Genomic DNA, 23,745 nt, shown 5'->3' with positions numbered 1-23,745 from the left:
GCAATTCATACATTTTTACCGCAAAATTAAATTGTCTATGAATTGAAAAATAAGCTTTAAATCTTCTTGTGTATGAATATTTTGACCTGTTGAATGATACACTGTAAATGTCGCCCACGTCTTCTCATCATCCTGTTACAAGTATCGTGTTAAAGGTGTAGTCCTCAAAGTGTTTTTGTAATCGTCTACGATCCCAGATGAAAGGGGAACTATCGTATTACGTTCTCTTAGAGCAATTGAAAAATAACTCTCGTACTTGCGATCGAAACATTCAATCTGCTAGTTTCAGATTCGTTAATGGCACCAGTACCATGCCTTCGACGTTCGGAATAAGATGTATCTGTTCTCAACATCGTAGACACCCAAGCTATCTATTTTCACTCTTCTTATGGTAGGGTGAAATTGAATTGCGGTTTTGGAATTTCTCCTTGTATCAGACTATCAGTCGAAGTAAATTCACGGAAAACAGAATGCCACGGAAATGTGTCAAGCTTGACATAATTCAATCACAGAAGTCATAGAAATTGAAATATTATAATTATTAAAAATGTAACTCCCTCCGATAATGCACTAGTAAAATCATCTTATTCCGGTATGAAAGTGATACACAATTCTATGGATTATATTATTATTATTATACTATACTATTCTTTCCATAAGTAAAATACACAAAATTTGGCAAAGATTCTTTCACTGGAATATCGACACGCATTTAGAAATCGCCCTACTATCATAGCTCACACATGGAATTAAAAGGATTGTCATTGCATTCATAGTTGCAGTAGTATTTGTAATAATTGATATTAATGACGTTATGCAAATATTATTCGCCCTGTCGCTGAAAGTGATTATTCGAAATTGCTTCGGACTGAAATGCCGTGAATTCGTTGCGACAGAGGGTAACAGGTGTCATGTTGTAAATATAACGCAGCGGGACGCGACTAAATGTAATTTTTTAATAACGATAATCCTGGTTGTATTCGCAACGAGGGAAATGGCGATTGCGGTGCACAGATTTAACGTTGTAAAAATACGTCTGTCATATACATATCCTATGGTGTGCCACGATCAACGGACTGAAACCGATTGCCGACGAAGTGTGGCCGAAAAATGGACGATGTATGTGTAACGACGTTTCAACGATCCATTCTAATGGGCCACGCATATTCATTCTCGTTCAAATTCGACCAGTCGTGTGAAAAACGCGATTTTATTCTTTTATTCTTAAACGCGATAATCTGGTTTGATGTATAGAATCAGTATACAATAAAAGCAGCTGATATTACGATATTGATTTATCGTTTTCACGAGTGTTGGATTCTCTGTACCTGTTATTATACACGGATATACGATACAGAAAAATTAATAAACTAACTCGATAGTATTTCAGTCTTACGTGTATTGAATGGTGAATTTGTTTTCTAGCCGATCTGGAACGAATACCTGAATCAGGTTCTAAAACCAATTATATTCGTACTAACATACTCCACTGTAATTCTGTTTTAGAATAGTACAAAATTAGTTCGAATATGAGAGATGTGCTTATTTTAGAGATTCTCTGTGTACAAACATTAGAACATTTTCCAGATGAAAACCTTATAGAAACTAATGGACAAAAACCTGATGTTATTTCTTAGAACGAGTTAAATCCGAGAGATAACAACTGTATTAAAACATATCGATTAATATCAAGTATATTCTATGAGTTAAATAATGACGTCGATTCCTGCTGATACAATTGTTACGTTCCTGTTTTTATTCATTTTAACGAGACAATGGATAATGCGTTGGAATAAATATTTTTATATTTAATACGAAGGGAAAACATTTCTAATGAAAAAATATGTACAATTCCAAATAAGATAATCGTATCGACGCAACGTGTACGTGTAATGGCAATAACTATATTAAGAGAAATCACAAATGAAATATCTTCAAGATTGTTTTTACGCACCAGCGTATGGGAAATCTATTTTTCTCACGAACTACGCTTCCCGCTAGAAACTTTCCCTCAAGGGCGGCTAGCATCCCTCTCTAACCACCAACATGGAAATTGACCAATTAACAGCAACATCAATTTCCCTCACTTTCCGAACGAAGACATCTCTCGACGAGTCCGATGATCTCGTGTCCTTAGACACACCCTATCATAGCATCCTCGGTCTCATTAGAGAGTGACTTATCGTCTTTACGCTCGGTGGATATTCCACGTTTTAACAAAGAGTTAGTTTAGTAATACTTGCACCGTAGCCAAGCAAGTCGATTACGACTTGGGCTTTGGAAGAAAGCGCATTCTGTTACCCCGTTGATCGCGGATTCGTTGTTGGACCCAGGATCATTGTCATTAGCTTCTCGAGTGTCTGATTACCGCGGTTACTTGTCAAATTCTGTGATAGTCGTATTTCCACTAGTCAATGTCTTCTCCATTGCATAGCAACAATGTGTAGTCCAAATGAGGATTCGTTTCGCGCCCCTAACCCTAATCATAATGTGAACCCGACATGTATGTAGAAACCAATACCTGTATAGAAGCTCCAAGACATTCATAGCGTTCTGTACTGCAAATGATATTGCAATGGAAACCGAATGGTGGCTCATTAATTTCGGGATAACCAGAAATTGGTATTCGGAGAGTACAAGCTATGGTTTAGGTTCCATTAATTATTTACTAGTCGGAACTTGAGTTTGAAGCGTGCCCTTTTAGAAGAAAGTTCCTGATGTATTGTCTATGTCGTGTTTACGGATGAACTAGCATTAAGTATCGATAGATGAACATACTATTTCCACGTTTGCGATGCGGTGATATTCCACAGCTTGTGTAACTTTAATCAATGTCTCAGCTTCCCTTAAACTTTAAACCGTTTTGAATGGAATATTCATGCGAGTTCGCAAATGTTGTGTCGAATTATAATGATTTGTAGAACCATGCATAGTGTCGCGAGACGTCGTCCTAACGAAGAAGATGATGAACGATACATCGCCTCGTCGAAGAAAATGGACGACTGTTAAGAGTTAACCATTACAGAGAAGATCCGACCCGAAATTCACTTTACGTATATTTATCGACCATATTCTCTGTTATATTCTTTTACGAGCTATGGGATGGGTTCAACTTCTCCCTAACGATCGTCTCTGTGTCGCAGAAATTGCATCGGTGGATCGTTTCCTTAGTGTGTAAAAGCTGAAAATTTTCTGATATGAAAGAGATATTCTCAATACACGTTCGTAATACGTTCGTAATACGCTCGTAGATAAAATACTACGATGCGTTCAAGCTATTTGAGGCGAGGAAATGCACGATACACTATAGAAACGTAATGGCGCTGGTTTCGTAATTTTTTAAGGCAGGCTGCTTTCTTTGGTGTGTAATTTATGGAATGTTCGCGCGACGCTTCACAAAGCGGGACTCTAAGGCAGAGTTCGCGTGGCTAAAGGGTTTTTCAAGATGTAAATATCGCTTCCTGGAAGTAGAAGAACATGCGAAACCACTTAGTACACGAGGTAATCTTTTGGGTATAAATTATTAATCCTTAAATGCATAGTGGTGTCGTCATTTGATAATATAACTTTTTTCTTAACATAGCAAATATATGCGAGGCATTGTCAGCAGAGTTAGACTAAAACATATTTCTTCTAAATGTGAGTTTATGAATAAAATTATTATATTACACATAGTTCGATACAAGTAACATAAAAATACTATCAAATTAGTTTATTTCATTTGTACGTTTGATTATCCTATTGTCTCCGTCTCTTGTTACAGTAAAATGTTTTAAGAATTGTGTTATGCAATCAACGAGATAAATAGCTGATTACATCTTCGCGATAATCGACCTGCAATTTGCTTATATCTTTCAGACACGTTATAGCCATCTTTGATAGCAAAGTATTTTCCCCAGTAAAAAATTTAAAAAAATAAATGGCGTGAATTCAATAATTTTTCTATGATTTTGTGGTTTGATTATATCTAGGGAGAAGAATCAGGGTTTGACAAATATATTGCAACCATTTCTGTAACTCTTTAGCTACAGAAGTGTTTCACTTCGCATTCTTCCTTCTGGCAACGCGAAAACTCATCACGACGGATATCTTGAGGTACGAAGTTAACGAGAAACTTTATCCACTTTGTGACAATCTCCAGAATGTAACTTTTTCAATTAGGTACAGAATTTGAACTTTCAAATCGAAATCTCCGTTCATTAGTTCGTGTGCAAATGAACCGAACGGGAAGGAACAAGTACCGTGCTGATGTTGAAGTTCAGCGTCCTACGAAAGTAATTCGTGAAAGTTGCGAACTGCCGAAGAAGTCGAAAAAGTTCTTAAAGGTTCGTGGGTAATTTTAATTTAGTTCCAAAGTGCAAGAAACATTTGGATACGATTAAAATTTCCGCGTGAATATAAAGGGTGATCGTTAGGAATTGATTTCTGCACGATGTCATAGCGAAATTTAGAGAACATATAGAACCAAACCGAGCAAATACACCATTAAAATTGGCAAGCACCTGTCGCGTCGATATCGCGACACGGTTTTATAGGCTTTCCACTTTCATTAGCTTCCCAAATTGCAATATTCGCGAGATTGGAATCAAACCAGAATTATATCTTCGACGATTATTGGAACGAGCGAAAATTTCTACGGATAGTGATCACAGAATTTGTCAGTCAGCTGATAAACGTATTGAGCTAACATGATTTGCAAGGGAAACCTTCCGTTTCCATATCAATTTCAAATCTATTTGGCTATGATCGCGCATCCCTCGATTGCCACATTTTTATGGAAAACTCTGCTTATTAAATGTACACAAGCGGGTCGAACGATGGACGGACTGTTCCATTATTCTTTCTAATAAAAAATTATTATTTTACTTTTGGAATGGACCATGGAATCCATTTCTGAATAAAATTTGTGATCGTGATTGTTTGTACACTTTGGAAAATTGTATGTTGACTTCCAACATGTTAAATAGCATTCAAGTTTTGTTAATGAAATGTTCTCCTCTCGGATCGTATTCTGGAGGGTGGTTTCACCCCTTGAACTCGAGTTATCGCGATTAAAAAAGATGTGCAATTATAAATGTGACTGTTCTTCAAGTTTCATCCAAGTTTTGTTATTGGGATCAAATGCAAATTTCGAGTCTGTCAGATTTTTCTCTGTAAATCAGCTAAAATGTCCGAAGCTATTCTCTCAAGTAACTTGTAATAACTAACCCTTACTCGAATCTCTGCCCTGGGCAATGTTCACTCCATTGATCAGCAACTTCAGTTACCGGTCACCTTCACTAAAATCGTTCCATGGCTCAATGCCTCGAGGGTGCACTTCCAGCTCCAACTGTTTTCTTGGACAGTGTCCTCTACCTACATCGATGGCGGAGAATAATCTGTCGTCTCGCGAGCAATCTCTCTGCAGACGCTGCCGTGTAAACTTGCAACTATTTCCTTGACAAATCATCTTCTGTGGACGATGTCCATTTCGTGGTTATTTAGTGGTTACTTTCACCAAAATTGTCGACCACTTGATCACTGTGAAACTTTCCGGGGGATTCTTAGTAGTTTCACCTACTTTCACAGACAGTGTCTATCCCAGGTTAGTAAAATAAACAGGCTATCGGGACCTTATTTGGAACGTAGAACGATTTTCGCTATCAGAGATGCAGATCCTATCAAGCAAAGGGGAGAAACTCCGGAGAAAGGAAATTGACGCTAAAACATAGTTACACAATCTAAACGAAGAATGTCGAAAAAGGAATATGCTAGGACTATAAAAAAATGTTAAGGACATTAAGAGAAATTCCAGTAATAAAAAACAAAACTGACACGAAGTTCGAAGAATAAGTACAGATCAAGAATATCACCGAAGAAAATACAAAAAAAAAGGTAGAAGAAAAGACTGGACGAGAAGACTAAACTGTAGTTTTACTGATAAAGAAACAGGAACACCAAAGAGAGTAGTTCATTGAATAAAAAATAGTCTGACGATGCTAAAAATCAGCAATAAAAAAAGGTATACAACCATTATACTACCATTATACCGGTATGATAGCCCTGATATATTGGAAACTTTTAACCTTGCTTTCGATTTAATAAAATTTGCAATCCCACTGAAAACTTTTAATTTCAGTTCATCCCTTAACTCGAATTACTCCGAGATTCTCTCGTTGATGGCTGTATATAGTTAAAGGAGGGGAAAAATTAACCATTGGCAGAGGTTTATTCTTCGACAGAAAAAGTCTCGTTGAGACTATTCTTTCTAATCACTGGAACGCTGAGATTTCCAACGTCATTTTCTGGTAATAAATCCAGCTGATATCAACTACCGGAAGCACCTACGCGCACTAACACGTTCGTGATATTCATTTCAAAATAACGCGCGTGTGTTTTATATTTCGTGTTTCCCTGAGCATCTCATACTTCTTCATAACATCGTTGAACATTCGTCTGTTTACCGATGGAAGCAGGAAAACGAGGGAAAAATATGTAGACGAAAAGAAGGAATCTGTTTTAATAACGAACTATGAATATCTATGCAAAATTTTACGAACATGATATCATGAACGACCTATATCTTCATTTGTTGTTGAATAGAAATTAACGGTGCTGTAAACACGGTTATCATAAGATCTACAACTTCACGATCTTATTAAATATATTTTTTCTGCAATATAATCGCAGAGACACTTATCGGGATTATGTATTATAATGAATATTGTGTAAATAAGAAAATTGAAATGTATCGAACACAAATTGAAGATACTGAAGTATAAGAGTCATGTACCGTAATGAATATTTTGTTTAAGTACGTTCAAATGTATCAAACAGAAATTAAAGATGCCGCAGGATAAGAATTATTTATTACAACGAGTATTTCATTTTACAAAATTGGAGTGTTTCAAACAATAATTAAATATGGCTGGAAAAGAAACATTTATAAGAATTAGGTTTGGGTTAGATTTCTCTTACTTATCTCTCTGTGTGTCCGTCCGTCTCTCTCTTTTTCTTGTGTTTATCTTAGGGGTCCTTTAATTTGTAAATACGGAACCTTCCTTCTACATCTATCTTTTTCCCAATTAGCAATTTCATATTTCAGGTAAATAATTTCACGTCCGCGAAAGAATAGAGTTACTAAACTAACGAATTACATTACTGTCTCGGCAAAGGCGTTAAATTCTGTCGATTCATCGTCTACAAGGTACAAGCGGCTGAATGACAGCTACTTTATCGAGGGAATTGCGTTATAATGTTGTCGGCGACCGGCAAAGAGCTTTAATCTATTGATTGTCATTCGAGTAACTGAATTCGGAAACAAGCTCGCGGTAATTAAAAAGAATGCATCGCTAATGTATTTAAGATGCGATAAAAAAGAAATTTCATTTATCCTCGCCGATAAGGATAAAGGTAAATATCAAAAAGGGAACGCGTTTCAGACGACAAACTCGATTTTGATCGACCGGTCATTGAATTTTCCTGTCACGTTCTTGTTACTAGAGTTGACTTTTCGCCCATTTAGCGCCGTTTTAGTGCTTTCGTCGTATTATTCTATGTTACTAATTAAATCTTCTGGAAAAAGCAATTATTGATACGAAAAGCTACCAGTTAACCGCCGTATTCGATTTTCTCATTAACGAGCTAATTATCGATCATGTAACAAATATCTCTTAGCAATATCGCTTTGACACAGCTGCTGATCTATCCTATGCACCGTGTGTAGGATTTAGCGTAATTAGCATAGTGCTTTATATGTCTCTACATAGAATCGATTTGCATTTCACACGCGCGATACCACCAGAAACGCATGTTTCGTACGAACAATTGTTTTTCATTATCTTTATCAACAAGAGGAAACAATCTACACATTTTAAGATTTCGTTGAAACCACAATGAAACACATTTACAGCGATCGTATCGATGAAGTCTTAAAAGAATTTGTAAATGTACGTAGAAGTTGGAAAATATTTATTGCAAGCATACGCTTCATAACCATGCTCGAAGTATGCGATTAGTTATCGAATCATGATAATAGTGTTTCATTACATCTCATTGCATTTCAACAAGTTTCGTATAACACGCGTAATATATTTATCAAAGTATATTCTACGAGCCACTGTAGTATATTCGAAATAACTCTCCACGAATGTTCGATTAATACTTTCGTGAGCCAGTATACGTTTGATGCGAGACACGTATCACGAAGAAATTAAAATCTTAGCCGTTTCTTCACAATCTTTATCCGTATAATCTTTATCCACTAGCTACACGCCATGATTTTGATATTAGTGGATATAGACTGTGGATCGTTCATCACACAAACGATGAAAGATCTTCTCCCCTATCTACGAAGAGAATTTCTCGATGAGCCTCTGCTACGTGATGCTCGTTCTTTTGGATGGCGCGACTGGTCCACAGAAAAATTATACGGTTCCGGTAGAAACCGACGAAAGCAGCTGACGCGCGAGGGAGAGAGCAGAGGGAATGAAATATCACGGAGAAGAACCTTGATTCTTCTGCTTAGTGGGAAGGTTATCGATCGAGAGCAGGATCAGAGGTCTTCGTCTCACGATTAATTACTCCACGAAAATATGTCAAAAGGAAAGGCGGGTCTTTAGAAGTTGGTCAAAAGTCAGGGCAATCAATAAAAAGTATTGATTTGCTCATTAGAGTTGCATACAATAATAAATTTTAATATTGCACGTATGTTTGCGCTAATTGTTTTCCGCGACGAGGGAATATGTTGATTAGTTCGAATTAACATCATTAATCAGTATGCCGCGTGTGTACAAACGCGGTCAGATATTTCAGATTCCTATCAAAGGTTGGAATAAAATCCGCTATCTTTCAAGTTTATTGAACTCGTGTGTTGAACTCCAGTTTTATTTACTCGATGTAGAAAGGTGGAGGATGTGTACACTATCAGAGAAAGAACTCATATGCTCGGGCATATCATTCGCTATAATTGTAGCTTGACGCACCGTAGAGAAAGAAAACATTGCACTTGGAGGAAAAATAACAGTCTGGTAGAGAAAAGAAGAGAGAGAAAGAGAGGGAGAGAGAGAAAGAGTAAGTGAGCGAGGAAGGAATCTAATCGACGTTAAATTAATCGCATGTTTCTTTTGAATCTTTCCTTCAGATTTAATAATGTTTAATATTTCCATTAAATACATTTCTTCGTCGATACTCGGGAGCATTTTTCCGACAAGGAGGACAAAGGTAAACTAGAAAATCTTTATTCGCTACCCGGCACACAATTATGAAATGACTCTGATTCCTTCCTTTCTGGCATTCCGATCGTAATGAATCGTATTTAATTAAAACTGATCGTTTTCATTTGCGAAGGTACTGTACAGTAAACGTTGCATTTAATCCAAGCGAGTTACCTTCTATCGACGATTTCGCAGCCTTTAATACCGGATCGAATTAAATGCTTTGAACCTCTTTGTAAACTGAAAATCGCCTGTTTCTTTTCTCTAATTATCGGTTGTTCCATTACAATTCATTTCGTTTTCAATTGTGTAAAACAAACAGACGTCCTATGATTGCTTCCTCTATAAAATTCCTCAGAAAGTAGACGCCTCGATGTAGTTCGAATTTAGACATTACATTTTGCAATTATTAAAAAAGCATTTGTTATTTAAAAAAAAATAGTCGTAAACTTTATTTGTTCTTGAACATCGCGAAGCTACTTAATGTTCTCGAAAAAGACCTGAACTTTTCGTTTTGTAATTACCTGCGTGAAAAAAATATTATAAAATTCTACCGATCTTTTCAGACGCCATAAAATGATGCATCATCTTAGAGGATAATTAACAGGTTAAAGTACGTAACTTTTAATGAATTTTTTTCCGCCTTCGCAAGATATGCTAATATTCCGTTTCATCTCGAAAACGTCCTCGTGGTATTAACTAATTAAAGAAGCCCAGTGACGAGTTTGCTCCAGTGTAAAGCTTCTTCCGTATCCTTTTTCTTCGTTTCAAAATTACACAGATACCGTTGCTTGCTTGTAAAGTTCGAAAGAACTTATCCCCTTTCATTCAACCGCAAAGCCTGTCGATTAAAGTAATTTGATGCAGATACGCGTGAGTCTGTGGGAATCCTCTAAGGAACTCGATTTACCCAGTTTCCTTATTTCGTTTCGCCGGAAGCTGTGCCATTCCACCCTCGTGAACAGACCTCTCCCCCCTTCCCGGAATTGAAAGCCGATAAATAGCAAACTGTAGCTAAAACCGTCAAAATAACAATGAAAAAATACTTTTCCCAGCTCCTAGTGTTTATCACGGCATTTTCTACGGTGTAAATCTGCTCGTATCGATGGTTCTATCGCCGATATTCCCCGGGGATGATGTTCGTCATGTGAAATGGAAATTTCGCAAGTTTCGTGAACGAAGAGATAGCGATTGGAGGTTTATCGCGGAACATTTTGTGTTAGGAAATGAACTTGAATTCTTTGCTAGGTCACTGAAATAAATTTCGTTCGAAATTTCATCTCCACAAGTGTGTGCTTCTCGAGAAGAAGCGCGCGGTTTTAATGGAATAGCGTTAGATCGAAGAATCGGTGCCTTTTTATGGAAGTAATCTTGTACATGCTCAAAAGTATCGTAATATTAGATTGTCTGAAAAGTGTCTTTCTTTTATAGACACGTCTTTTACAACGATGCATCTTTATACAAACATGAAACCTAATCTGTCGAACGTTGAGATCTTTATTTTGATAGAACAAAATGGATCACACGTAATTCGATAAAATAATATAAAACAGAAAATGTTGTGCATCCATTATTTCCTTCTAAAACGAAAGAAACTTTTCGGACGACCTAATGCATGCTTATTCCTGATATAATATTGTTACAGAATTGTAGAGAGAAATTGTGTTCGTTTATTACAAGTAAAAATTGTTATTTCGACGTGATAAAATTCGTCTTAAATAATTAATCGATATGCAACCATATATATTGGCGTTTGCAAGAATGAAACAAGTTACAGTACAATTTTTCAATAAAATCTATAACGAAACTGTCTGGAAAAGTTATTCATTCCCGGACTATCTACAATCTACGTGGTCTCTGAAATACGAATCAGATAAGAAAGGTTCTTTTGTATCGTGGTTAATTCAACCAGTAGATATATCGATGAATCGCATTTTAAATTTTAATATAATGTCAACTTTCAAACGAATAACTAAAATATATTATTTGTTAATTCTATAAAGAGACAATAGCTATTGTTATGGGATATTAGTTTTTGATTAAATGCAAATCGCTTAAGATAATCGGATTCGTAAGAATTATTATTTCCTTTGAAACGTATGTAAAAATATGTAGAGATAAAATGTTATGATAAAAATCTTATTAATTTTACTATTAAATTTGTTCTTATTTAATTTCAATATTCAATTTAGATTTTACGGGTGTTTCAGGGCATATTATTAATTTCTTAACTTGTCTAATTTTCTTACGCTATTTAAATTCGATTAAACGTCCGTCTTTCTCGCCCTCTTGTAATTGTAATTTTAATCTAGATTCGCGACAAGTTGTTTTCGCCGAGATAAATTCGCGAAATTGCTTTCTTTGAAACTTCATAGTTATCCTCAGTGCTGACCCAATATTAATCTCATTCGCTTCGTGCCACGGTAATTAGCCTTCGCGTCTGGTTGCTCGTTTCGAGGATCGGGACACAGTTTCTCACCTTTAACGGTCACTTTGCGTGGTCAATTCACGTGTGCCACTTCTTCTAGACGTGACCGATTCTTCACCAGACTTCTACTTCCATCTTTCTGGTACCATCATGGCCAATGTGTTTCTTATTCTTCTCCAAAGACTTTCCACGTCGTCGTCATGAATTCCACGTTCGATCGATACTCGAGATCTCACGCTATTTTCCTTCCGTATACCTCTCTAAATATCAGACACCTGACCACCATTCGAAGAGACATGAACATTTCCATGCGGCAATTTCGACGCGAAATTTCAGTCAGCCAGAGCAATTTCATTGGCCAGAAGCATAAAACCAATTTGTCTAAATTTTTCACATTGTTTATTCGAAAATTATACCACCGACTATTGCTTAATGTTCACATCGGATATCAGCCGCCTGCATTATGCAATCAGTTTAACGTTACAACGCGCTTGTTAGTTCACGTTTGTAACAACTGTGGTCACATTTGCATACGATACGAGATTCCTCCTGGAAACTCTGGCTTTAGATCATTAAAGTTAACTCGATACATACGAAGCAGATAGAATGTTCCTTTGCCTTCAAACGAAATCAGACTTTCAATTCGTTTCATATAACAGTTTGTTGCGATATGAAGCTCTGCTTTCGTCGAAACAGAAGTGGATGGGATACGTTCAAGTCAGACACGTACACTCGGTGACGGAGACGAGCGAACAAATGAAAGTAAATATTAATGAAGTTTAATTGAATTACAGTTATTGTTACATACTTAACGCATCTTTGACCGGTCACGAGTTAACTCGTGTTTTCATGGTCAAACGTTGCCGACCGCAAAAACTGTTGCGCACCATTACACGTAGGTGATCGTTACGCTGTTTATCATACGAAAAAGAAATATTAAAAGTTGAAATAAAAATAAAAATATATAAAATTTATTAAAGTTTATTTATATTGTTTTACTTTCACATCCAATTATGAAATAATAGTCGGTGACATGAGATAAATTCTCAGTAAAATTGCCGGTCAACAATGTGTTAAGTTTTATTTATTATATATCCTTGCAGTACAACAAATTATTTACCTGATTATTATAATTACACGTTTACATTTTTGTGTAAACAAGCCGCGTTTTCTAGTCGCTTATTTATTAGATCGATTAATCCCACAAAACAAAAAGTAGACAAAATTGATGAAATTATGTAAAATAAGCGTCAATCGAAAAGTGCTTCGGCACTAGAATCTCAACAATTTCAAAAACTCCTGCTAACCATTGCGGCCTAGTTTAACGATGTTTCAGCGATAACTATTTCCACCATCTGTTCATTTATTTCTGTCCGAAATTGTAGTCGGTCGAAGAATATGGAACATTTGATAGAACTCGACATTATGGTCAAGAGCTACCAGGCTACAGACTGGTGCTTTAATTCTCAAATACAAGAAAAGGGATGGAATAATTCATAAGGGGGTTGTCGTTTCCTCGGCGTTTTGTGCGTCCGGAGCTTCCACGCGGAATAGGTCCTTTTCAAGCGGATTATTCCACAAGCTACCAAGCTAATGCAGCTTCCAAGCAGCTCGTACCTTCGTCTAGCAGTTCCTGCTGCGCCTGGCCTGTAATCCGCCACTTGGGAAATACTGATCCGCCATCGAACGTAAAAGGGACAAAAAGAAAAACGCGGAGAGAAGATCACAGATTTTCCTGCGGCGCGACGAAGAGATCCAAGTCGCCTTCCGCTAGACACAACCCACCAGTTTCTGCTGGTTCGACGAACATGATTAAGGAGAATTAATTATCTCCAGTCGACCATATGAAACATTTGTTTATCCTTGTCGAGTTAGCTTTCGTGGACTTCGATAATTAACTAGCGACATCCTCGAAGACATTACAGTCGACTAATCGGGATAATTGAGTAACTCGACTTTCCTCGTATCATTATCTACCATTTTGGAATCCTTTCTATTCCACACAACTAGTATTTGCTTCAGCTCTACTTCAATTTCCTTACTCTCGTCTCGATTTATCGTCCCGAATTTCCGTCTACGCTTGCCAATTTCCGTGTGGCTTTTGATTCAAGATGATCTCACGATCCTTTGCTTCGTATTAATTAAATTGACCACGATAATCGGTACAGCGTACGTGATATAAAGTTTTCATAGAATGGCTCGCGATAGTGTTTTGACATTTTCAATAGGAAACTTGTATGTCCATATTGTACGTGCTACATGAAACATTTCGAAATTTCATTTCATTAGCACTGCAACGTGACGTGGCTGATTAGTTTTGTTCTTTTTTGACAAGTTGGAAGGATTAAATTTATTAATCAAGTGCAAAAAGATTTCGGAGAAATTGTAATTCGTCGGAATCGCGAAGAAAATAGCAAAGATCGTCTTTTACAATTTTTTTATTGGTATCTGGTATGAAAATTTCAAGAATACATTTTGAAGATTTATGCCAGTTACATACATGCTGTGAATTTCATGGGAACCGGCTGACGTTAGTATGAGCTACAAACGGTTAAAAATGGTGAAAATCACAGTTTTTGCGAATTTCGGCCTAAAATCTACAGACTCATATCTTTCGATGTCTGTTACTTGATTCCATTGATCAACAGATTTCGATAAAATGTTCAGCATATATGTAACTGGACTACGGATTTTCACGCATTTAGAGGAAATTTAAAAGTGCAAAATTGCACAAAATATATACACATATATAGTAATATCAAAAATACTTAAAATATTCAAAGTACTATGATTTCTCTAATACTTGTTAGGTCAAACAATTTTCTACCGAGGTTCTTCTCTCTTAATTGTATTCTTAAAAATATGAATTTACATAAAAATCCGTAGTCTAATCTAACTGACATAATGTGTTGTTTAAATTTTATTACAAGCCCAGATAAAAAAGATGTGGAAAGTGACCTTTACTTCCTATTTCACAATTCCAATCATATTGCTATTTCTTCAAATTATCTTTACACGTCATCCAGTAATCTAATCTTTCTAACTTTTCAAAAAAGGTCAAGTCGCATGGCTGAATTTTAATAAAGTTATTCCGTTTCAACGAACGTGTGCTGATATTTATTGATTATCGTCATCAGGGAAGCCGTGCTTCGCTATAATATTCATGAATCATCGTATATTTATACTTGGGCAAACGTTAAATGAAGATAATATATAGGATAAAGTGGAAGATAATATTTCGACTGATGTCGCAGAAATATAGTAGGATACGATGATTATGATAACATGGACATGATACAATGTCTGAATGGATTTAATATGATTCTTTTAATTAATCATGACACTAGGCTTATCTCCGCATTGAATAATCAATTGGAACGTGGATATAACGATAAGAAAAGGCACAAGAGGAATGTAACTTTGCAAAATTAAATCTGCTAAATAAGATGTGCAATTTAACAGATAAAATAATTTGCGAGACCTAAATCCTTAACCGAATCATAATTAATTTCATTATCTTGAAAATGTTTTTTAAAATTAGTCACGTACCAGAAATTTTATAATACACGTAACATGTTTATAAAATTTTTTCTATGAGACGTATTCAGATATAATACTTTCGTAAGCCCCTGTTTATTTGGCAAGGTCTATGGCGTATTCAGTGTTCTACTTTTTTCGCTAGATGCCGAGGATACTCGATAATCGAGTGACTTTCGTGACTTCGAGTGATTTCGTTCAACGTCCAACGAACAGCTCGAAACCGAATACCAGGAATAGTAAGAAAGTATTTACCAATCATTTTAAAATCCTGAATAAATCACGTACATTTGTTAAAGATAAACAAGAAAACAGAATTAAATATTCCAGAGCTACAAGAGACTTCCCCCCCCCCTTTTTTTTTAAACAAGCTCCTTACTATTCGTCATGAGAATTTAATATCAACAATTTGTGTCTCGCGTGACTTACAAAATTTTAGTAATAAGATTAGTCCAATTGTCTAAGAGAGCTCTGGAATAATTTATTTCGGGTTTATTTGCATCTTATTTAAAGGGACAAAGTCCAAAGAGGGACTGGTACTCTCTTTTTTTCGAGTTTCTTCTACACAGAAGGGAGAAGCAAGCTTACCCTTCGTACAATAAATAGAAGGAGCTACATACGTTCTTTAATCGTGAAGATAGCGGTAAACTTAGGAAATTTGGAAACGTCAAGGGTATCGTAAGGTTTCTGCAAATCTTTTTTATGGATTCCCGTGATTCTCGATTTACTGCCGCTTTTCGTATTTCTTGTGCGTATTAAAGGACCTTGCACGACGCAATCTCAGCGGGAAATCTTTGCAATAAAACGTCCAGCTGTTAACCACAGCTGCTATCGTTGATAGAAAAATTTGGAAATGTCGTAAAAGCCCAGATTGTCGAAGTAACATGCGCACGTTGGTGAAGTAACATTATGAAAAACAATTTAGAGGAGACAATTATTACAATAGAATTTCTCGAATAATTAGTATGACGTGGGCTATAGGAATAAATAGTCGTGTTTGATGTGGCATTATCAGTTTTCCATTAAATTTAGCTGTTCTTTTGGCAATCTCCGTAAGAGATTCAAAGCAAACAAATCCATCGACTGTAGGTATTTATTAAACATTTCTGAATTCAAAATTAAAGAGAGAAAGAGAGAGAGAGAGACAGTAATAAATTCACCACTTTTTATTTCGCTAATCTAAAATAAATTTATTAAGCAAATTTGTCAATACGTTTACCAAGACCCACCTTTACCTAGTTTGATGCAAATGAGAAACGATAAGTGTTAGCAACACCATTTCCAAGAAACTTGAGGTACTATGTCAAACTTAGTTGACACGAGAAGCAACCACTGTACGCCCAACTGACGGTCACGGAATACATTACTTCTTGATACAATCTCCCTGCTTGATTTCCCTTTACCTTTGATTTTCTCCTACCTCTGGAAACCACTCTGGTATTTAATATTAACACAGTTCTTTAGATGGAACAACTAGCTCTCTCGATAAACTTAAATATAAATAGAGAACTTTGTCACGAATTTAATTTTAGAACAATTACTGGAATGTTTGTCAATCTCCATTCAAAGTGAATAAAATTCGCGCTATGAAATTCCTTTCATGAATAAGAGAGTGGCTACCGACTCAGATAAATTGAAAAATTAGTTGCGAAGAAGTAGAAAATGTTTTTTTATTCCCGTAGTTTTCTTACGCCAGGCGAATTAAAATTAGCAGACTTTTCTTATCATACAGATTTCTGCATGTTCATCTAATAAATTGTAAATTCCTTACGGCAAGCCACGCCGATTCTCCACGAAGCTCTTATCGAACAAGATAACTAGAAACTTCTTCCCTCGCTCTACTTTCCGTACATGCGCTAGTTTCTCTATACATATTCGTTTTTCCATTTTTGCTGCAAACGCTTCTTCGCCTCGATGATCATCGGTTGATAAATCAAAGCCTTTATTCGAGCTTATTCTAGTCGAATTTTTTCCCTAGTTTTAACCAAAATTCCCTTCCCTTCCACCCGTATTAATTTTGTCACGCGTAAACAGCTGCGTTTAATTTCGCCCTTCATGCACGAACTACAATTCGTGAAATACAATTTATATGACCACCAACTCGTCGGTTCGCATTTACACGAATTTTTCGACCGTATTTTAAATGCAATGAAATATCGGACCTAGTCAGAATATAATTTCTATCAAATTATTCGCGTACATTGCAATATTACTCCATAAATTATTCGTTGTATTTCTATGCAAACTATACGTAGTGTCGGGTAAAATACGGTGGTTCATGAAAGTGTTTGAACAATTATCAAACCGCTTGTACGTGTGTCGTATAAAACATTTCGAAACTTTATTAGCATTGTAATGAGACTGTAATATTGGCAAAATTTTAAATGAATATCAAACCTACTCACAATCGTTTTGAGGGGTAGTTTCGTGCATATGAATTTTCTGTTTGAAGAAACAAAGGATGGTTTCTAATATAACGAACAAACGACTGTTCAAATACCTCGCTGCCTTTTATGAAGCTCGTAATCTCTTGCAACTCCTATACACATTTTCAGATTTCTGTCAAATTTTCCCAATATAATCGCCATAATCTTTCTCTTGGTACAGGGTTAATCAAGTTTTAATATGTTTCGTACAACACTCATACCATATTCAGAAAACTCGTTAGTGGATAATTTACACAAGAATATTGCCTCGAAAGCGCGACGCAAAGAAAAGACAGTGGTTCGATGATAATTCAATAGGAATTACTCGTGAAAATGGATGCACGTTGCAAATGACCACGTTGTCAATTTAAGGCGACGTTAACAGCATCGTGATCACACGTTGTCAGACCCAAGGCATTAATGTTTAAAATTAGAAAACCACTTGTAAGTCTGGCTATATATCCGCGTGTTAGAACACTCTGGCCGAGCAAGAAATGTTTGCCTATCAATTATTCGCCACTTCTTCTGCTGCACGTATTTACGTACATATATGTTGCACTCTATCTTTTACTCCGCACCGCAAGATCTTTTTCGTATGGCTCATGAAAATTCACACTTCTTGTGAACTCGCAATTGGCAGATTTCTCGATCAAGTTGATCCACAAACACATATTTCTTAAAAATACGGATACAACGATTAAATATAAACAGAGATTTGTTTCATCTTCTGAACACTATAAATCACCTTAATCTGAAAATTATCATAAATATTGGAAAGAATACTCTACTTTGGTTGTTTCACATATTTTTCAATATTGTCTGCATTTTTGTATCTTTAAATTTTTCACAAGTTTGATAATTCGTCATAAACGAAATATTTAATTGTCAAATCTTTTTGTATCCTTCGATTATCAAATTATTTTCAAAATTCCGCACTACTTTTTATTTTATATATTAATTATCGTCAAATCTAAAAGCTATTGTCGAGAATTATTTCGCAGTTTTTATTTCGGACCGATTTTCCGTTAAAAATTATTAAAGTAACTCCTCTGTAAGCTGCAAATGTGCCTGCAATTATTTCTAATGATATTAGAATTTTACGAACACTTTCGTGTTTGGTTATCTTGTAAAGTAAAGTCGAACAGACTTAACTCGATGTGTCCTGTTTATCGGTAACTCGATTCGCCAGAGACTTCGTAAATGATTTACCTTTCACGTTGCCTTCCCCTTTCCACCACTGTAGAACTTTGGCCTTCTTAAATCCGCTCCGCTTAAATTCGCCGCGTTTCACACGCGTTTAGTTTTGCGACTGTCTGGTAATCATACAATGCACACTTATGCGCCATTCACTCGTGACGTTGTCGCAACTCGGTGCTTCGTCGTTTCACGTTCCTTCGACCTTCAAGCCGACGAGATACTCTTCTTTGACATTCAAACAAGAATCTACGGAACCAGGATGTAAGAAATTATAACGAAAATTAGCCGGCCGTAAAGAAATTCAGATTTCCACGAAGAAGTTCGAATTCGTTTCTTCATTTACCACTGTGATAAAATGGTGGAGATTAGAAGGAAATCACTTGGCGGAAACATTATAAAATATGAAATGTCAAAGCTTGTTAATCTACGTATTATTTTTGTAACGTTTCTATCTATTATCGTGATTGCTTTCGTACGTTTAATATTTGTTATTATTGCTATTATTATTACTACTGGTAACTTTTTCAAATAGGGTGTTTAGAGTAGGTCGTAAACATTTATTATTGCAAGGAGAAAATCCACCGATGGATATGTTCACTACGAGATATCAATTCGGCGAAATCGACAGCGCGCCGTAAACTGAAGCGAAACTTGGATTCGCTGAGGATCCACGCTCTCTCGACGCAGTCGCAAAACACGATGCATCGTTTTGTCTACTCTTTCTCCTCTTTCGACGCCTGACACTCTGGCTGAAGGGTGCGCCTCCTCGAACCACCCGTTTTTTTTTTTCAAATCGTAATCGAAAACACACCTATTCGATCTAGGAAGAATGTTCATGTTAACCTATTTCTCTCTTCAACCTTTTTCTACCATATACTAAAACCAACCACCCAATATTCCAATTCTATTTTTGTCAAATCAACAAATTCGATAAGCAGATGAATCTGCCTGTATATTGAACGATGCAATTTAATCGGAGTTAATTAGAAATTCATGATAGATAATCACGTTGGATTGTGGATAAATTATAACTGAAATTTCTAATTATACAGTCGGTTTAATTACATTATCATGGATGCAACATTCGTGTAAATGATATAATGAATTAAGAGTACACATAAATCGCGCGAGGATAAATATTCCGCGCCAACTTGGAATCGCCGAAGAGAGCTCGCGTTCATAAGTGGCAAAGATTTCCCGTAGGAATGCATCTGTTGCACTTGGTCGATCCGGATTAAATCAATACGACGCAACAGTAGCCAAACAGGGGCGTTATTTATTTTGCATTCTCCACTGTGCACTATGTTTTTCTTTCAACATCGTCACCGATGGTCGCTCTGGCGGATTAACCACGCCAGGAATTTCTAGAATCGACCAGATTACGACTACGCAGCGCCGCGTTCCTTGTTGCGTTTGCGAATCCACTTGGAATTCAATTAGAATTCCTATGGTAAGTGACAACAACCAACAGATACACATCGAACCGTGACGCATACAGTTGTAGAATTTCAAGTTCCTCGCGTCGAAACGATTGGTAACCGTGTTCAGAAGAAAGAAAAGCACGCTAATTTTTCAGTCTACAAGATTCGATAGTTACGATCGCCAACTATATACTGTTATACTGTGAATTATGTACGAACACGTGACGAAGATTTCAAGTATTTTGTGCTGAAATAATTGCTAATCGTACTGCACGAAAAAAAAAAAAGAAATACGCAAATTTTAAAATATTTGAGTTTCGATAGTTGTGGATGGCGAAACGTTTGTAGATTCGATAACACGTGGCAAGGATTTCAAGTTTCTCCTGTCAAAACGATTGACGACTGTGTTTCACGCAAAAGGAAGGAAACAAAATTTCGGCTCTGAGTTTCGTTAGTCGCGAAACGTTCGTAGATTCGTTAACACGTGACGAAGGTTTTCAGTTTCTCGCGTAGAAATAATTGGCAAATGTGCCAAAAACATAAAGCTTCGCTAATTTTTTAGTCTTCGAATTTCGTTAGTTGCGATCTTGGGACGTTCGTGAACGCTTCGTTAATATGTAACGAGGATTTTAAGTTTGCCACGTCGAAACGAGTAACAACTGTGCTCCACGAAAAAATAAAATTCCGCTAATTTCTTAATTTTCGAGTTTCGTTAGTTGCGATCGTTCGTACACGATTCGTATTATTGTGGGATAGGAAATTGCGTTAGTTTATACATTTAGTTAATTTATGCTCTCGTTGGATATTTCGTACCCTTTGCTCGTGATTAATCGACGAATTACTCTAATATGCTTCGCTTCTAAATTGCTGTAAAAATTTCGCCGCATATACCAATGTAATTTCGGTCTATCGGGAGTGTCGATCAATTTTCCAGCGTGAATATAATTCTGCAAGTGTCGAATCATCTACCGCGCAGAAATGGATCCTGTCGGTATACAGCTGCTACTGGCGGTCCGTTTGATCGATTACGATAAAAAGACGGACTTTTAATAAAATTACAGAGCCAGGAACAAGGTCCATTGAAAGGAGATCTTCGTTCAACAAGCTTCGAGGTAAGCAGAGATATTGACTCGCCGTTGTAACAATTAATCCTATTAATTCTCGATTTGCTCGATGGTCCCTTTTCCTCACTGATTTGTCCTTTGTATGGCGTTTACAATCGTTTCATTAGAGTCCTGATGAATTTCAGCGTATTTAAATTCAACTTTCAACCGTTCAATTCTAAACGAAATATAAATAGAAATTTCGTCGTTTTTATATATTCAATTCGTTTGCTAGATATTTATTTTATCCTTTTTGTCTCGGTTTAAAACGTTGATATTTTCGTCGTCGGATTAACTAGATCAATTGACTGTGATACGCATGTTCGCGGATTCGTGTTTCGTCATTTCCTGTTCGCTATCTATTTTTCCCTTTTTGCGTTTCATTTATTTTTCTTTCCAATTACATCGTCTCTACTAAACAAGCAAACAGAAAGAGAGAGAGAGAGAGAGATGATTTTGTGGTATTTTTGGAATACCATCTTCTTCAGGTCATCCGAAATTTTACCACCCTTCCTTCTATCATCAAGTTATGATCGACCCTGTTCCATCCGAACGAATAAAACGAGCGTCCCGCAATCACTGTCATCTTCATAACCCACATGCTTCAACTACAGAACGATAGTGGGTTGTCCAGATTCGCCGTTTATTTACCAATCGTTATACCATTCTGTCTGGTTTGGTTAAGTAGGAAGCAAACAGGGATACCCTAAGCCGGTTAGGCGTTTCGTTGAAATTGTTATAAAGGTATACATGGTACAGTCTGGTCCCCGTGCCAACAGAAACGCAGAAGGAAAATACAGCATGAAAGGAAAATACAATGGTCGATGAATGTCCCGAGGGAAGAAGAATAAGACCCGTCGACGCAAAATCTTAATGGATTTCGTGTCTATCTCAAAGAAAGCTTCTGATAATCGAATATACTATATACCACTAACATTAGGAGATATCTGAACGTGTTTTAGCGTTTATAAAAAAAGAAAACATTTGATACGTTATTTTATGGACTCAGCAGTTCAAAAGTATATAGACACTTGGTTATTTCTAACAAAATGTATTTTAATCGAAGAATTACTTAAATGAACCTGTGAGCATTTTATTCTTTATAATTGCCATAACTGCGTATAATAGAATATTACGATACAATTACATTGACATTTAGAAATCAATATGGAATAATTAATATAAATTATTAATAATTAATGATTGATGGAATAATTAATTGTATATCTGTTACTATTTTGTAATTCCGTATCTTTAGATTTTCCAATTTGCGATATAAATTAGATTCAAGAGCAAACTGGGTTATGTATGTCCAAGCTTAATTTTCCCTTCTGTTTAAATTTTTTAAATATTTGAAAGAATTCTAATTATCGATGTCTTTCGTTTACACTATACAATTCATTATACTATACGCTCATGAAACGAAACGTTTGAAGTTTTCTCAATAGAAATAAATGTTTGAGGAAGTACAATTGCATGGAACGTTAAGGATCGAGGATCTAAAGAGACCATCTAAATGTATAAGTATTTGTTAATTCTACAAGAAACATAGTTAGTGCCGCCTCCAATTTTTAATTTATTATTGCGCACATTTCTATAAAATTCACGTATTCTTAATTCTAGTTGACCAAAAGCGTCCAGATACTTGTGTAAGGTAGTATATGTACTCTAGTAACGAAAAAAAAAAAAGAATAAAGGAAGCTAACAAGGAACGAGGGAAAAATGAATCAACATTTATTTTAAATTCTGTATGGTAACTTTTCAGTGCAGCCGCTCGAAGTTTGCCGCGATTAATTTACACGACGTCGAGTTAGCAGAACTTCGCCGCTGGTTCAAATCCATAACTTTCGGTATGACGGCAGTGGTTTTATCGCACTCGACGCGGCAGTAGTTTGTACGTAGCCTATCTGTTGGAAATTATTGAAGAGGAATTAAAGCAATCCCGATGCGTGCAATGATTGAAACCTATTTTGTTATTGAAATTAAAATGTCTTGATAATAGTATTATGCTATTTTTCTCTAACATTCTGAGGAGACGTCTTGTTGTGTTTCATAGAGGTTGCGTGTACGAAAGAGAAACCAGAAACATAGGAGTTAATTGAAACGAAGTGAAGCTGGCAAGCGTATCAAAGAAACCAAAATCTCGGTGTATTTTTAATTATGTTAATTGAAGCTCCTTAATTCTATTATGAGCTCCGAATGTTTATGTACATTCATATTTTCGATATAATTAAAGACAGCAAGCTTAATTACAGTTTAATTAAAGATTTCGCTCATTGAACATTATAACGGGTACTATATTTTGAATATTTTATATTATACTATTGTCTGTTGTGTTTTCTTTACATACTAATTTTTACATACTAATAATTTATAATAATAATAATAACTTATAATGTTACTAGTAAGTTTAATCATACAAGGAGACTTTGTAACTGC

At 36.0% G+C, this 23,745-nt stretch overlaps 1 protein-coding gene across 1 annotated transcript in view; it reads right to left on the bottom strand.

The window, feature by feature from the left end:
* Window positions 1–19,408, bottom strand: part of LOC117231674 (neuropeptide CCHamide-2 receptor-like) — a 33,341-nt gene extending 13,933 nt beyond the window's left edge. The window contains exons 1-2 of the mRNA XM_033490327.1: window positions 19,126–19,408; window positions 18,795–19,028 (exon numbers count right to left, since the gene is read on the bottom strand). The gene's annotated coding sequence lies outside the window, so the exon portion shown is untranslated. The remainder of the gene's footprint in view (window positions 1–18,794; window positions 19,029–19,125) is intronic.
* Between the last annotated feature and the right edge of the window lie 4,337 nt (window positions 19,409–23,745).

This window comes from Bombus vosnesenskii, unplaced genomic scaffold (assembly GCF_011952255.1).
Source record: "Bombus vosnesenskii isolate JDL3184/JDL3185 unplaced genomic scaffold, Bvos_JDL3184-5_v1.1 scf7180000013273, whole genome shotgun sequence".
NCBI classification, from domain to species: Eukaryota; Metazoa; Arthropoda; class Insecta; order Hymenoptera; family Apidae; genus Bombus; species Bombus vosnesenskii.
Note: the sequence above shows the minus strand (reverse complement) of the source record. Positions and strands in the feature narration are given on the sequence as shown.